A 14,032-nucleotide genomic window follows, 5' to 3' on the forward strand; every position below is an offset into this window, starting at 1 on the left:
GTGCTATCCATAGATGTTCTTGTTTTATCTTTCCAATGATCCCATGAGTTAGTATTGGCTCTAAAATACAGATGGAGAATAAAGTTACTTCTCAAGGTGTTAGCTGGTTCATTTTTAAACATAGGTCTTTATGGTTCCAAGCCCTGGGTTCTTGCTACTTTATTATGCTTCTCTTACTACATACTTAGGTATATAATCTTGGTGTCCTTGTGGTCAAGTGAAATGTGATTAAGTTTAAAAGAACATCATTAATAATTCATTCAACCATTCAAACTTTCTTTCAATAAGCTTTTATTAAGCAATGATTTTAAACAAAGTACAGGTATTAGATATTAAGCAGATTAAGACAGGGCCCCTTCCCTCCCACTTCTTTCTTTACTCACTTCCTCTTTCTTTCTTTTTACTGGGGAATAATTCTTCTCCATGCTTAATATTTCCCTTCCAGTGAAATGAGCTCAATTAGTGTAACTTTGGGTCTCTAACTTTTTATTTGCTATGTTTCCGGGGGGGTGGAAGGATGCAACTGATTGGTTAATCTGGGAAAAATAACTAAAATTTTTAGACTAATTCTACCTTTCTTCTTTTAGGAGGGAACCTAGCTTCTGTGAGCTCAGTTTCTCCTTTGCTCTTTTTTACTGAATGTTTTTTTGTGTAAATTCCCTCCACCTGAAAAGGTCTATTCCAGCTCACTGTTGCCTGTGACAGGGTTAGCAAATCACTCTAATTTTGGACATCAATGACCAAGTTCATTTGGCTCTTAAATTCGTCAAACTTCTCCAACTAACTTCTGTCAACAAGAAATATGGTGTTTTTGCCTCTATATTAGTTTTCTACTGATATATAACAAGTTACCACAAACTTAAGTGTGTAAAACAACACACATTTATTTTCTCATAGTTTCTGTAAGTGAAAAACCTGGGCATTGGTGTGGTGGGAATTTCTGCTTAGGACGTCACTAGGCTGAAATCCAGATGCTGGCCTGGGTTGCAGCGCTCATGTGCGCTCCGAGTTCTCAACCACGCTAGCTGGTTGTAGGGAGAAATCACTTCCTGCTGCTGTAGGACTGAGTTCCCTTTCCTGGCTGGTTTACAGCTGGTGTTGCTCTCAGCTAGAGTTGACCCACATTCCTTACCACAGGATCCCCTCCATTCTCATGTCAGCAACTACAGATTGAATCCTTCTTATACTTACAAGCTCTGACTTCTGTGGCCAGCCAGAGAAAATTCTGTGCTTTTACAGGGTTCGTTTGATTATGTCAGGCCCACCTAGATAATTTTCCTAATAATTTATCCTGAGCCATATAATAAAACCTAATCACAGGAGTAAAATCCATCATATTCTGTCCCAGAAAGTATGTAATTCATGCACTCTGGGGGAGGGAAGGGTGAGAAATCTTGAAGGTCATCTTAGAATTCTGCCTACTGCAGCCTCCATCTTTATATTTTACCCTATTTCTCAAATTGTCAAAAAGTGATGTAAGAGAGAGAGGTTTTGTTTATTGGAAACCCTTCAACATCTCCAATATTTTCTTCCTTGTCTTTTCTCAACTGTGTGTGCATGTGCTTAATAGGTTCCTTACCACAAAGTTTACTGTGACTCTCTCTCTTTACTCAGACTCTGCTTTCCTGCCTTCAAGAAAGTATTCAAAGAGTTTTCTGAGAATTACATTTCTGGAATTTAAGGAACTTGGAAATGAGGTCCTTCACATTATCTCCATATTTATTATATTCCAAGACCCAAAATAAAAAAATACACTAGGCTATGTACAAGCTTATAATTTTAGGCATGGCAGGTTAGTTAAGGAAAGGCCATGGTTTATTTTACCAAGTCCTATAGTAGACAACTAGAGCTACTTAAGAATAATTCTCCTCGAGTCTCTAGGATCTTTGTAGTACAGTTTCATTTTGCATGTAGAAAAATTGCCAAAAAAAAAAGAAAAACACCTTGTGGCTAGTCAGAAGTAAGAAAAGACAATGGTGAATAGAAATACATTTTGCTTTATAATGACTTTCCTGTTCACTGGAAGAAAGCAGCATTTTAATAACTGAATTGAATATGTTGTTGTATAAGATGCTTGTAAGTTGTTGTATAAGATGCTTATACAACAGCATCTAAGTTGTTGTATAAGATGCTTGCTATGAAGAGTTTAAATAAGAACAGAATCATCTTTGTTTATGAGATGCAAGCCATCCATTCATCTAAACTTTTACAACCAATGCAGTGCTAACTAAAAATATTTGCATCTGTTCAAGGTAGGTATTACTGGTTGGAGAGAGATTTGGTAGCCAACATGACTGTTCTCTATCATTTAAGCCCATAGTATAATATGTGACAATATCAAATGGTCAAAATATATGATTTTCCTGTAAAAACACGCACATAAGAAAAATTGAATGATACTGGGAAATCAACTGGAAATATACCAACGGAGCTCACAGTAATTTCAGAAATCTCCTGCTTCGGGGCTGGTGAAGCAGCATCCATGATGACTAAATTGCATACACTTGCCAAATGGTGAGTTGGCAAATCACCTTCTAGGCTGAGTGGCATATTTGATAACTGGAGAGCACACAGACATAAAATCAAAGCAAACATGGAAGTCTTTTTTTTTTTTCCAGACTTGTTGAAAAGAAATGGAGACTTGTTCTCTTTTTCATGTACTCTGGGTTGATGTTTAAGAATTGCAATGATTTCAGCCAACAGAATGCTGTCAGAATTCCTGGACTGATTCTTCATGGCTGTGACTCTCCATGCTGTGTAATGCTGGTTATGCTGCAGCGCAGAGCGTGACATGCTTCCCACTGACAATGCGGTATTAGAGCACTGGCTTCACTCCAGTATTAACAATCATTTCTGGTACCGCAGGGAAATTGTGCTACCTCTTTACGCTGGATGAAGTGTCTTAAATAAGCATTTAATTTATTCATTGTAACAGTTGCTTTTCTTGAATAAATACCAACTGCTTATTAAAAACCTATTTATTGAAGATGAGCAGCTATATCATAAACACATATCAAATTTATGGTTACTAAATCTCACTTAATATGCTTTGCATATTCTATTGTTTTTTAACATACTGTACCAAGATGACTGTATTTATTCTAACCCTTCAAATAAAAATAGCTGCTATTGAATAAATATGGATTTTTCCCCCCTCTCTGGCTTATTTACACAGTGTTAAAAACTATGTAATAGTTACCTACACTATAGTATTCTTAGCAGTGAAATTTTTCAATAAATGTGTTTTTAATATTCAATTGATTTATAATCAGCAGAGATTAAGTATCTTATTAAAATCAAATTAAAAGTGTGAGATATTTATGACATTCCTTGTAATATGTTACCCAAAATTCCTCTTAATCTTCTAGTAGCCCTCCTGGGAAGAAGCTGAAACTCTGTTACAAAAAAAAAAAAAAAGATTATTTAATTTGCTCCAGAACAAAGTCATGTAAAAGAGCTAAACTATCTGGGCAGTGATCCAATTTACAAATTAGTAGCTAGATTCTCACCCAAGAAACAATGTATGAGAAAGTTTTGTCTTTTTCAAACGTGCCATGCTCTCATTCAAGAAGCTGATGGCAATTCTTCCTGCCTCCACTATACTAATGAATAATTGAATTGAATTTTTTCCAAGATGCAATACTGCTTTTTTATAATTTTTATTATTTTATGTTGTTGGTTATGAGATGAGGATAGCCTCTCTCTACTAAGGTTATGGGGCCTTTCATAGGACAGCTGACATTTCTAGGCCTTACATCATGAGAAGAGGCTACCTAAGATGTGGCCTTTCCTATACCTACCTGTGGTCTATGCATTAAGACATCTGTAATTTGAATTGTTTTTCACTGATTTCTTACATTCACTGATTGAAAAAAAAAATGTTAGAGATGTGTTTCTGGGTTTTTTGGTTTTTTTTGTTTTTTTTTGGCTATCTTACTGGCTTCCTTTTAAGAACAATCTACACAATTTATAAACATAGAATGTATAGATTCCAGCTGTTGGAAACTATGTTATCTGTTTTGAGAGTGTTTTAAGATCTCAAGAAACTAACTTTCTATACAAGATTGGCATTTAAAGTGGAAATAGGAATTGAATTACTAACATGAAACAAGATATTTAGGGTAAGAATAATCAAGTTAGTATACAGTCCTATCTAGCAGCCATAATAACTCCAGTGAGGGTAACTACCTCCCTCTGGGCATTGGAATATTTTCATGAGGTCATTCAACAATAAAGACACTATTAGACATATTGCTCTAACTCCTTTCAGTACAATTTATTTTATTACTGAGAGATTTGATTGGAATCCTCTTTGGTAAAAGTCATGAAAAGCTCATTATGATTTTTTTCTGTATTCTTCTGACTTTCTTGATTATTATCTTCTCTAGACAGCAGCCAGACGTATAGTAAGCATTGCCTGGGGGGTTGAGCTTTTCCTGGCAAACCAATTTACAGAGGTCAATAGAACAAGGGATTATCCCCGATTGGTTAGGTAGAAGCTAACCTAGGCGCTTCAAAAGAGCCGTCCACTTCTTTTGCTCTTTGTGAATTCACTTATAATCAATGGGGTGTGAAGATTACAATCCTGCTTCTAGTCACATGTCCCTTTTTCTTTGCACTAGTATTGATTTAGTCTATGTATGAGTCTACGTAACCATTAAAGGCATTATTGTATTCGCAAATCCTGCATTCAAAGAAATCTAGAGTGTCCTTTTAAGAGCTAAGAGAACAGATGGGTCTACCTCTCTTAAATTACATTGCATTGGATTCCTGTTGGGAAAACCACCATTGGGTAGCTATTTACACACATGAGGGAATTGTCTGACAGTGATTTTGAATAAGCAGAATGGATGTTTCAATTTTGGAATAAAAATTGCAACAGAAATAATAATATAGTTATTAATTCTATGAGCCAGGTTTTATAGTGAGCACTTCACGTACATTATGTCATTTAGTCCTCAGAACAAAGTAGCTGTATCCTATCTATTGATAAGGAAATTTGACACTTAGACCAAATAAGTAACTTATGCAAAGTCACACCGCTATTAAGTGTTGACCTTGATATTAAGAACCAAATCTGTGTGAAGCCAGAGCCTTCTACCCATTTTGTTATGCTACTACCAATACTTTAAAATGCTTTTTTAAAGTTCAGAAAATCTAGTTGATTTCATATGATAATAAATGTTGTTGGAGACTACTTTTCTGGTTTGGTACTCTTGTGTCTTGTGGTAATTTGGCCTTTGTCCAGCTACCTTGAAGCACTGACCAGCTACAATAAACTACTTGAGATGTTTTCAACACCAATAATCTTTAGCACAGCATAAATTCATTTGTAACAACATTTATTACATTGGGTAAAATTGCAGGTACTTGTTTCTCTTTCTGCTACTATGTCTTTTTTGTTTGTTTGTTTCCCTAGTGCCTAAATTTGTACCTGAAATAACACAGAATTTGCTCAAGTGTTTACAGAAAGAGGGAGGAAGGAAGGAAAGAAGGGAGGGAGGGAGGGAGAAAAGAAAGGATTGGAAGAGGAAGGAAGGGAAGAGGAAAAAAAAAGAGAAGAATTTGGGGAACAGAGTTGAACCCTAGAGTGTTCTTTAGCTCTTGAGTGTTATTCTTTGAATATATGACTTGATTGATTATGTGTACTTGGCTTTATAAATGTGTATAAAAAAATAGTGGAAACAGATTTTTAAATAAAAATGTTACTGCCTCATGCCAAATATATCTTTGATATTGCCAGAGAAACACATTTAGAGCTAATTTCTTTTAATTGAATATTTATTTCCTACTTAGCACAAATCCATCTACTAATAGGTCCAATAATTACACAAATGCATCTGTTAAATTTACATGAATAGCTCCATTGCTGGAAAAAAAAATGACCAGGTATCCACAAAACTCTGCCTCATTTAATACTTTATGATAATTTGGAAGAGATATCATAAGAGATGCTGAAACAATGAAATACCTGTATATTAACAATAAGATTTTGTATCAAATGCATTTAAAATTCTGAGTAAATGAAGGGCGTAAGCAAGACAAGAAGTCCTTCTTATGTTTTGGGCAAAATGCAAGTTCCGAAACAAAGAGATGGAAAATATAAAGAGTGTGAATTTACTTGGGAAGTGCATCTATAACTCAAAGTATGACAAGTCATCTAATAGAATTGATCATATTTTCTCTCTTTATCTGAACCAGATGGACCCTCCTTAATTAATATGAACACATGGTTCCAGAGAGTTCATTGCAGTCTCCCCACGGCCCAGCTGCACCACAAATGATTCTCACTTCTGGGAGAATATATTGTCTTCCTGCTATAACCAGAATCTTCCGAATAACCTTCATTGCAACTCTGTCTCCTTCTTTTTTCTTAGACTAATTATCTTTCCAAAATAATCAGAATTGTAATTTAAATATTACAGTACATAATTAACCACACTGGTTGACAGAGAATGAGAAACTGTGGCTCTAGGCAAGCATCAAAGTTAATATGTACAATCGGGAATACATCTTGTAGCCTAGGAGTATCATCTGGCTGGTATGCGGCACAGAGCTGAGCTGAGTGGCCAGGCCTCCTCTGACCATGGGCTGCCTTGGGTAAGGTTTCTGAAATCCCAGGCACAGTCAGCCTGCTCTTGCTTATTTCTGATGTGTTGTTTTTCTGCTTCTCTAGGTTAAATTTAACTGCAGCTCCCCAATGAACATCTCTTTCATCCTCTTAGAAGTCTCTAGCTCCTTTTAAGTGTCAGCGTTTGTAGGTATTTATTGCTCTTATTGTTTCTGACTTGGCTTCTCCCGCCAGTCGTGAAGCGTTCTCAGTCTGGCTGTCTCCAAGGCACAGTCTAGAAAAGTGGCTTAGCTGTGAACCCTGAGCCTTTATGCACTGGAGAGAAGAGTGGGGGAGTGGGAAATGGAAAATAAGCTGTAATTAGGTCCCTGTAGGCTGCACAACCAAGAATCATCTTCAAGCTGCTGAATTGTGAGATGAAGTTAAACCTTGTTGACTGTGAGAGAAGGGAATAGGTAAACCAAGCACAGCAGGGAGGTTCTCTCTGGTTTTCACCAAAACCTGGACTTATCAAGATTTCTGTGATAATGTTGGTTTTCAGTACCTTTTAGCTGAAAGGAATTTCCCAGAGCTATGCCAAAATTATGGCTCTCCATCACTCATCACCAGGACTTGTTCCCTGAAATTAATGCTAAAGGAAGATAGATCATTTCTTTTTCATCTCTTAGGTGAGCAAAAGGTAACACAAGGCTGCAGCCTGGTTTTCCATAAGAAGCAAAAGGAATCAGATGAAATTTAAGTTGAAGAAGAGAGGAAAATGAAACAAGGAAAGAAAAAGAAAATTAGTAATAATTTGATAATCAACTAAAGCCTTTTGGTTGGCTTCACTGTTACCTTTGTGAACTTGATAATAACCTTTGGCTCACATTTGCAGCTTCCCTGCTGATACAGCATGATCACTTTTCTGCTCTCATCCTTTTTGGTTGTTGTTATTTTGTTATTCCCTTGGGTTCCATTGCTGTTGTTTTTGTCTCATGGAAGGGCATAATGTAATGGATCCATTCACAGAATTTTTTAATTGGGTCCATTGCTTCTGCCTTGAGAGGAGCGCTGAAGGCCGGCATTTTTCATCAGAATCCTTGCACCTTTATTGAAAGTGAAAGAAAGATAATGGCTCTGGCAGCTATGTTCTAATAAGGTCTTCCCCTTAACGACCTTAGAAAGTAAATTAGAAAACATGGCTACAGTTGGTGTTTCTTGATTGGATCCATTTTTCTTGCCCAGAGGATGTAAATGCTAGCATTGTTCAATTAGATGCCACCTTCTTCCTTAGAAATTGAATACTTTTATGTAGATTTCACCTTAAACTGCATAGGAATGTGGATGGTTGCCTCTGAGGGTACCCAAGTCTGATAATAAGCTGAGCTGATAATGGAAACAACCATTTGTTACATGTGCCTTTGAGTGTAAGTGGCACTAAAAATCTCTTTTCCAATATTTTCTGAAAATTAAGATTTATTTGTTTAGTACTCAGAAAACACTCATTTATCTTTGTCTTTTTTAAACATAAACAATTATAATAGATGACTATTTTTTCCAGTATTTAGCAACCAATTTTACAGATAATTAAATTATGCTAACAAGATTAATCAACTTTTAATGTGAAACTGTACTGTTGATTTCATTGTATATGTATTTTATGCTACTATCAAATATGCCAACTAGCAGTTTATGTATATTAAAATACCTATACCCACTTGCACCCATGGCTATTAAACAATTAACCCACTTTTCATGGGTAATCAACCCACAATAATTTGGTTTGGGTGTTCATTACCCAGATTAATTCAAATAAAAAAGACACAGTGAGGCAGAAATTGGATAAGTGGATACTGTCTAATCCCAACAGTCTTAATTTTCCATAGGGATGTCTGAATTGGATTTTGACAAAATATCTCTTTTCATCACAACCCCCCTGATCAAACACAATGTGATTTTTCTCTATTTCTTAAAATAAATTATTCTTCCATGAATTGTGTGGCGTTTGTAGTCTTCGAAATTCTCAAGGATTAAGGTTATAAATATCTTCAATCCCCTCCAAAAAAACCCTACACAATTAAATTTATTTTTATTTACGTATATATTTCTGTACACAATGTACAAAGCAATAAACATAAAGAATATATTAGAAACTTCTTAAAGTTATAATTAATTGGTTTTAGATTCTTAGCAAAATTATGAATTACAGCAGTGCTGCTTAGTTCTTCCCACTGTCTTTATAGACCCTAGCTACTATCAGTTAATCAATGGCCAAAAAAACTAAAAGAAAAATATGTGTCATCTCAGAGTATCAGGTCCATTTTATAATTTAATTCCTCTCAAAAGGCCAACACATCTGCCCCTTCTAATAATAATCAATATCTAGGAAGATTGAGTTTTAACATACATTTGGATCTATCCATATGTAAACAAACATATAGTTGAAAGTAACCTAAATATCCAACTCTATAAGAATGTTAAATAAGTTTCTGTATGCCTGTGTCATGCAAGCACCCATTTAAAATAATCTTTATGAAAACTAATAACATGGATGATGCTTATACATTATACCAGTGGTTCTCAAACCTGGCTGCACATTACAATCAATGAGGGAGATCTTGAAAAAATAAATATGACTAACCTCATCTTCTAAGGATTCTGATTTAATTGGTCTTGAGTGGGATATGAGCACGAGTGTACCTTAAAATGTCAGCAGATTGCTATTTTCCACAATAACCAGGATGCCGAGTTGTAAGTAAAGTACAGTTAAACTATGTTAAAAATCCCCCAAATCTTGAGAATGTGAAGGAGATATAGAAAAAAAATGATTTCAAAGACTACGTTGTTGGGTTTATGTGGCATAAGTTTGGATGATATTTATTTTTCATCTTGTTATATTTAAATACTTTGTATATTTTTGATGAGCTTATAATTATTTAAAATGAAATTAAAGACAAATAATATTCAAAATATATATTTTAGAAAGCAAAATCTTAGAGATATACACGTAGGACAAATTATGGGCAATATACTGAAATAAAGATGTATTTGATGGTACAATCTTCCTTCCACACATTCACAAAACCTAACACAGTCTCTTGTATTTAGATCATGGATTCACAAATGGAAATATGATGTCATGCTTTGAAGGACTGAGCTGTACTCATTTACACATCTTCCGGTCAGAATGTAGGAACCCACATAGAAGTGAACATGATATGGATAAGTACAAAAACTCTGGTGGGTCAGCAAATAAATGATTTTCAATCTCAAGCTGCTTTACCTGGACACAGGAAACTAAGACACAGGAAACAACCCCAGAAAAAACGTTTCTGAGAAATATTAGGAGAGTCTCAGGATAGCACTCAAGCTAAATCTTTTCTCTCCCATCTTAAATTAAAGATGCTTATAAAGCCTTTCCCATAACAGTAGTGTGATACAGATACATACATATCTGGTACATGGCACCGACATTGCGTCCTGTAACCACAATGAACTCTTCTGGATTTTGTTTAAGAATTTTAAAAAAATGAACACTTTATGTTGTTACGATGGTTGTTTTTATGTGTCAACTTGACTGCTCCAATAATGTTTGGCCAAATTTGCCCAGAAATTTGGTCAAAGATTATTCTGGGTGTGTCTGTGACTGTGTTTCCGGAATGAGATTAACATTTGATTGGTAGACTGAGTAAAGCAGATTGCCATCACTAATGTAAGTGTGTCTTATCCAATGCATTAAAGATCTGAATAGAACAAAAAGGCTGCTTAAGAGGGAATTATTTTTGCTCAGATGCTTTAAGCTGTGACGTTGGTCTTTTCTGGCCTTGGGACTCAAACTGAAACATCTACTCTTCTTGGATGTGGAGTCTGTCAACTTTTTTGAACTTCCACCATCAACTCTCCTGGTTTTCAGGTCTTCAGACTCTGAAACTATAGATCGGCTCTCTTTGTTCTTCAGCTTGCTGACTGAAGATCTGAGGATTCCTCACCCTTCATAATTGTGTGAGCCAATTCCTTATAATAAATCTATTTATTGGTTCTCCTGTTGGTTCTGTTTCTCTGGAGAACTGCGTACTAATGACTAATATAGTTTTATGGCCATGTAAGTTATTTACCACCTAACTAAAAAGTGTGATCAGATTTCATTTTAGTCTCTCTAGTTTGAATATCAATCAACTTAATTAACTTAAAAGAGACTGTTTCAAATATTCAAACCCTATGAATTTGTTACCCCTACTCAATTAATTGCTTCATCTCCTGCAATATTTTCATTTGTTTCATATATTAACCATGATTGTTTAATAAAGTTTTTTATTTTTACTGGGATTTCTAATGGCTTTCGCTCTTTTTCAGTGTTCATCCAAGAAACACACATCTTCCCCATGACCTCAAGATTATCCAGCCTCTAAATGATAATCTATTTTCTTCCTGAAGATATTCTGTGTAGAACCCCCTGACTGTTTGTTCTAGTAAAAACAGCTCGTTTCCAGGTCTGGTGCTTAGCTGCTATTCTTATGAATTTGTTTCGTAGAATTTATGAACTAGAGCCACTGATCCTAAATCCAGTATCTTCAGGATTTACATACCCTTATTAGTTTTAATGTAATACATTCTCCCAGAACTTCTTCCAAAAGACTCTTCAGGGTGATATTATGGTTATAACACCTCATGTTTTGTTTGCTAGTCTTAACAGAAAAAATGTATTTTCTATATCCTCATTTTTTAAATATAAATTTTTTGAGTACACAGTTCTAGGTTGACCTTTTTTTTTTCCTCTTGCCACTGTAAAGACATTACCCTAATGCCTTTTGGCTACCTAAATTAACTGCTTTTGGAATTCTGCTTGTAATTGCTTTTCTTATATTTTGTTCTCAGGGGGCTTTTAGATATTTGGAGGTAGAGGTCAGAGGCTCTTCTGCAATTTTACTACCATGAGCACAGGTCTGAATTTGTTCTTTATTTATCCTACTTAATAATCATTGGCATTCTTAAAATTGAGAATTGATTTCTGAATTAATTCCCAATAATTCTCACCTGTTAACTTTTTGAGCATTGCCTTTCCTCCATTTTCTCTCCTTTCATTCTGTGATTACAAGGGTAGTATGCCTTTGGACTCTCTTCTTCCTGATACTTCTTGTAATCTCTTTCTCATGTTTTTCATCAACTTGATGCAGTCTACTGCATTGTTAATGATTTCTTCAGCTCCATTCCCTGGTCACCAATTTCCTAATCAGCTGTGTCTTTCAATGTCAATGATTATATATTTCATTTCCAGCAGTTTTATTTGGTTCTTTGTCAAATCTGCTTGAATATTTTCAGCAGTCTCTGATCCCTTGCTCAGGTTTTGGAGCCCATTATTTATTTCTTTGAATATTTTTGTACACGCTTTATATTTTGTATTTGATGATTCTAACATCTGGAGCCCTTTTAAAATAGATCTAATACTTATTGTTTCTGTTCTTAGTATTTTTCTTACTCGCGGTGGCTCATTTCCTTGTGTATTTGACAGTTTTCTTTCTATTGTGAGCCTATGTTTACCAGGATTTAAACTGTACATGTCCCAAGAAGCTTAAATTGAGAGGCTTCTTTCCTGAGTGGAATAGTGTTTTTTTCAGTTGGGCATAGGCAGCCTATTTTTAATTCAGTTTCTTGTCTTAGAGTTTCTCAGACTGCAGTCTTCCTCTGGTTGCCATAATAAATAGACACACCTGAAGTTAGGTCTATAACTATAATTCTCAGAGTAGACTATTACTGCTATTGCTATGGTTACTTCCCCACCTGTTCCCTTCTCCTTGCTACAGACAGGAGGCTATTTTTAGTGCCTACACCTTTACTGAGAAGGAGACTCTGGTGAGGTATCCAAATTTATGTCCAGGCAGGGAAGACTGCTCCTCACTTTGACCTCCTCTCCACACTTTTCAGAGATCAAAGGGTCACCTCTAAGTCCATTTCAGTTGGCTCTATGTTCCAAGGACTTAAAAAAACACTACAGGTAGGTGGTGGGGAGCACAGAGCAGAACATCAGACTCACCTCCTTCAAACTCTTTCATTAATATATTTTAAAAGTAATTTTACCTTTTTTGTGCAGAAATATAACACTTCTCTTGAGCTTGTTGTCTCCTAAATGCATGTATTTTTTAGATTTTTGCTAAGCTGTAGTCCCCAGTCTCACACTTGTAGAGTTGTTTTTACTCATCTGAACACCAGAAATTGATGTTTGTCTTTATTCATTTTTGTCTTATTAGGTTAAACTCATTGTCTCAGGCTGAGTTCTCTTATGAGTCTGATATCTAACTTACTTGTGATCTCCCCCAGCTTTGAAACATTTGCAGTTAGTCAATATTTTATATTCCCCACAAGTTTTCTTAAGTTAATTTTCATAAATATATAGCAACATTTAATTCTTTTGTTGCAAATTTCAAGTTCCCATTACCAAAGGTATTTCTAAAGCCTGTGTATGTTTTGTCCTAGCTATAGAATATTAATGATAAAGTTGTTAAGCTAAGGTGAAGATTTTTTTTTTTAGTTTTTATTTTATTTTTGGCTGTGTTGGGTCTTCTTTGCTGCGTGCGTGCTTTCTCTAGTTGCAGCGAGCGTTGGCTTCTCTTGTTGCAGAGCATGGGCTCTAGGCGCGCGGGCTTCAGTAGTTGTGGCTCGCGGGCTTCAGTAATTGTGGCTCACGGGCTCTAGAGCGCAGGCTCAGTAGTTGTGGCTCACGGGCTTAGTTGCTCCGCAGCATGTGGGATCTTCCAGGACCAGGGCTCAAACCCGTGCCCCCTGCCTTGGCAGGTGGGTTCATAACCACTACGCCATCAGGAAAGCCCCAAGCTGAAAATTTAAGTGTCAGGATACACATGTATAAGAAATAAAATATGCATGTAAATGAAAACACTGCAGGCTGGATTAAAATGCAAATTCACTTTAAATTTTATAACTACACACGAACATGTGCTGGGTTGGCTGGTTAAAATTTATTTAATTACTTCTAAAATACATTTTAAAAGTCTTTGAAAAAATTGACATAACATTGAGGATAAAAGTTGCAGGAAATTCATTTCATCTCTAACAACCTTTGTCAAAATTTTCTTCTCTCATTACCTTAATTAATTTGTTCACTAACTGTAGCACACAAACTATAGAAGAAAATTTAAAGCAAAGCACAATTCGTTTTAACTGTGTACATTAAAATAACTTTAAAAACAGAGAATCTTATTCATTCCCTAATTCCATCAATATTTATTATCTACTATATTTGTGATACTATTCTAAGTGCTGGAGATAAAGCACTTGCCCTCAAAAATCCTTGCCCTCATGGGGCTTAATGGGGAGGCAGATATTAACAAACAATCACAATTGAATAAGTAATAAAATTAATATATCAGATTAGGGGAAATACTATGAGAAGAAAACAATGAATAGGTAATGCTCTGAGGAGATGAGTACTGTAATAGCAAATTGGTTGGTCAGGAAAGATTTCGCTAA

Source organism: Balaenoptera acutorostrata, chromosome 1, assembly GCF_949987535.1.
Source record: "Balaenoptera acutorostrata chromosome 1, mBalAcu1.1, whole genome shotgun sequence".
Taxonomy (NCBI): domain Eukaryota; kingdom Metazoa; phylum Chordata; class Mammalia; order Artiodactyla; family Balaenopteridae; genus Balaenoptera; species Balaenoptera acutorostrata.